The sequence below is a fragment of the Bombyx mori genome, chromosome 12, assembly GCF_030269925.1.
Source record: "Bombyx mori chromosome 12, ASM3026992v2".
Classification (NCBI taxonomy): Eukaryota; Metazoa; Arthropoda; class Insecta; order Lepidoptera; family Bombycidae; genus Bombyx; species Bombyx mori.
Genome location: NC_085118.1, coordinates 12008491 through 12012647, shown reverse-complemented (window position 1 = coordinate 12012647; position 4157 = coordinate 12008491). Strand labels below are relative to the sequence as shown.

The 4157-nt window shown below is 33.0% G+C and overlaps 1 long non-coding RNA gene across 1 annotated transcript; it reads right to left on the bottom strand.

Moving 5' to 3' along the window:
- Positions 1-462: 462 nt before the first annotated feature.
- LOC119629304 (uncharacterized) lies at positions 463-3531 on the bottom strand. The gene is made up of 2 exons (XR_009974420.1): positions 1404-3531; positions 463-1361 (listed from the first exon to the last, which is right to left on the bottom strand). It is a non-coding gene; the product is annotated as an uncharacterized LOC119629304 (long non-coding RNA).
- Positions 3532-4157: the final 626 nt, after the last annotated feature.

The following is a 4157-nucleotide window of genomic DNA, read 5'->3' as shown; positions in this document are numbered from 1 at the left end:
TTATGACAGTAGTACATATGTAGGGTTTTTCTCAAAGAGAAAGGCAATAGAACTAAGCCATACATCCAATAGTAACTGAGACCTCTAAGTCATGTCTTATTTTAATTTATATTCATATTTTTATGAAAAATGATATTATGGAGTGAAATGAAATGAAGATGATTAATTTGAGACATTAATCAACTGGGATGAAATTAAGTGAAAAGAAATGAGATGATATGGGATGAAATATGATCTTAGTAAAATGGTGGTCAATTACTAAGATTTTTTCAGTGGACTTTTTGGAGGATCCCGAGAAGTTACGTCCAGCGGCTTTGTTTCATTTTCCCACATTTGTGCACTTTCACAGATATTAAACAGTTAATAAACCACCATTATTACACATTTAAACCTGAAGTGTTGGATGGTTTAATTTGTGGGATTGGGTTCTGTAGGTGATGAGGGGCTATTTAAAAACACAACTGCTTCATTATAATTATATTGCAGATTGCTTGAACACTTTTAAACCATAATACAATTATTATCTATATATTTTTTAATAAAACTATTACATGTTTGTCTTGCCGTGTCTAGATGAGAAGTTACTAACATTTTCTTACGAGAATACAATGATCTGTTTTTTAAAACATTTAAAATAATTCCAATATTCGAAATCTAATCAAGTCTCAAGTGTTGCCTGCCATTACATTTAATATACAAACTCCAACACACCCCCTCAACACTTGCACACATTTTTCTCCGTCTATAATTTAATACCAAAAAAGAATAACGCTAACCTGACCTTCATAAATTAATTACTTTCCATACATACTTTAAAACCTCACAACCACTTACATTCCGTTACTTCCACTTAATCCCTCTCAATTCAACCAACAACTATTCATTTTACCTTTCAAACTTAATACTATCTTTAATGTCGCTACCTTTAATCCTTTCTTACTTCTCCAACTCCAATTCGATCAAAAATATACTTTCATTCAACCATACAACCATTCAACCTTAACTTCCCTCTTGACTCACTATATAAAACCCTAACTATAATAGTCTAACTCCTTCTCGACTTCCTACATAAACTCTTCAAGTTTATTTAAAACTTTTAACGCCTTCTCAACCTCTTTACTTTAATAACCTTAAACGCCTTCTCAACCTCTTTACTTTAATAACCTTAAACGCCTTCTCAACCTCTTTACTTTAATAACCTTAAACGCCTTCTCAACCTCTTTACTTTAATAACCTTAAACGCCTTCTCAACCTCTTTACTTTAATAACCTCCTTCTCGACCTCTTTAACCTAAACTCCTTCTCGACTCTAACCTTTAACTCCTTCTCGACTCTAACCTTTAACTCCTTCTCGACTCTAACCTTTAACTCCTTCTCGACTCTTAACTCCTTCTCGACTCTAACCTTTAACTCCTTCTCGACTCTAACCTTTAACTCCTTCTCGACTCTAAAACTCCTTCTCGACTCTAACCTTTAACTCCTTCTCGACTCTAACCTTTAACTCCTTCTCGACTCTAACCTTTAACTCCTTCTCGACTCTAACCTTTAACTCCTTCTCGACTCTAACCTTTAACTCCTTCTCGACTCTAACCTTTAACTCCTTCTCGACTCTAACCTTTAACTCCTTCTCGACTCTAACCTTTAACTCCTTCTCGACTCTGACCTTTAACTCCTACTCGACTCTTTTACCTTTAACTCCTACTCGACTCTTTTACCTTTAACTCCTACTCGACTCTTTTACCTTTAACTCCTACTCGACTCTTTTACCTTTAACTCCTACTCGACTCTAACCTTTAACTCCTACTCGACTCTTTTACCTTTAACTCCTACTCGACTCTTTTACCTTTAACTCCTACTCGACTCTTTTACCTTTAAACTCCTTTATCTCCTTCTCAACTTATTTAACGTTAATCTCCCTCTTAACTTCTTTAACCTTAATCACCTTCAACTCCACTCACAAACCACATAACTCATAACAAATAACCTCGCACAACTTCAACAAATTCAACATTTGAATTCACATCACACATACAATCTTACATTATTCATACAACCTTCCATTAACTTTTGTTTTTTCTCACTTCTTAAATTTTCTCACTTTTTGCACATATCCGTTCTATTATTTTAATATAACACAAAACAAAATTCCTAACATCTATTATAAAACAACAATAAAACAAAACTATAAAAGAGACTCAAAAGGATTTTAAAAAACGACTGTAAATATGTTTGTATCAAATAATGTGTACTTCCTCCACGGCTAGACTATCTATTGTATTTATAGTATAATTAATAAAAAAAAATATTTTTATGATCACCCCCTTAATTGTTTATGTCTGTTGAAAAAGAGCACCCCCTTAATTTTGAATTCATTGAAAACACCCCCTTACTTTATGAATTATCCTTGTCTCTTTTTAGTTATACCTCTTGTTGTATATAGCATTTAAATTTCCCTATCAAACTTACAAACTAACCCATTTCTCCCGAAACATGTTCACTTTTTTTTAAAATGAATACACTTAAAGTCTCAAAGTTTTCCATGACCAGATTTTCATTTGTTAATCTGCTATCATTCGTTCCATTTTCATTTGTTTCTCTATTATTTCGCCTTTTAACAACATCTCGAACTTTACGCCATTTCTACTTCATTACAGTCCATTACTATTATTTCCTTTAATATCACCTTCTCGAACTCCACTAACTCTCCATTCCTTCTTATTTCACCTTCTCGAACTTCATTACCTCCATTACTATTATTTCCTCTAATATCACCTTCTCGAACTCCACTAACTCTCCATTTCTTCCTATTTCACCTTCTCGAACTTCATTACCTCCATTACTACTATTTCCTCTAAAATCACCTTCTCGAACTCCATTAACTCCATTTCTTCCTCTATCACCTTCTCGAACTTCATTAACTCCATATCTTCCTCTAGCACCTTCTCGAACTTTGTCGACTTCGTCTTCACGATTATTTTTTATTTGTTGTTCTCCCTTCTATTACCTTATCTCATACTCTTATAATTCTGTTTGGTATTTCAGCCAAATATTATAACATTTTCTGTTTTTTAATGGTTTTATTTTCATTAAATTCATTACATATCGGTTGCTAAGAAAAATTTTTACAAACAGTTTCGTTTCCATGGTGATGTTGTAGGCGTAGGTGATGTTTTAATCAGCAAACTATAATAAATATTACCTTATAAATTCTGGTCTGGGCCCATAACCTGTTGGATGGTTTAATTTGTGGGATTGGGTTCTGTAGGTGATGAGGGGCTATTTAAAAACACAACTGCTTCATTATAATTATATTGCAGATTGCTTGAACACTTTTAAACCATAATACAATTATTATCTATATATTTTTTAATAAAACTATTACATGTTTGTCTTGCCGTGTCTAGATGAGAAGTTACTAACATTTTCTTACGAGAATACAATGATCTGTTTTTTAAAACATTTAAAATAATTCCAATATTCGAAATCTAATCAAGTGTCAAGTGTTGCCTGCCATTACATTTAATATACAAACTCCAACATGAAGAAACACTAAATAGACAAAATAAAACAAATCACACAACTTCACTCCTCGCGCTCCCGCCAAAAAGTTCCATACCCCATACACCCAATTATTTTTTTTAAGGGATTTTATGACCTGGTCACTAAGACCTTTAAGTCATATCTTATTTTAATTAATATTCTTATTTTTATGAAAAATTATAATATGGAGTGAAATGAAATGAAGATGATTAATTTGGGACATTAATCAACTGGGATGAAATTAAATGAAATGAGATGATATGGGATGAAATATAATCTTAGTAAAATGGTGGTCATTTACTGAAAATTTTTCAGTGGACTTTTTGGAGGATCCCGAGAAGTTACGTCCAGAGGCTTTGTTTCATTTTCCCACATTTGTGCACTTTCACAGAAATTAAACAGATAATAAACCACCGTTATTACACATTTGAGCCTGAAGAAACACTAAATAGACAAAATAAAACAAATCACACAACTTCACTCCTCGCGCTCCCGCCAAAAAGTTCCCATACACCCAATACAATTGTTCCTTTGCATAAGGACGGCCCGAAGGATCTTATCAGGAACTACCGACCTATTTCAATTCTTGCTGTATTTGCAAAGATTTTCGAGCAACTT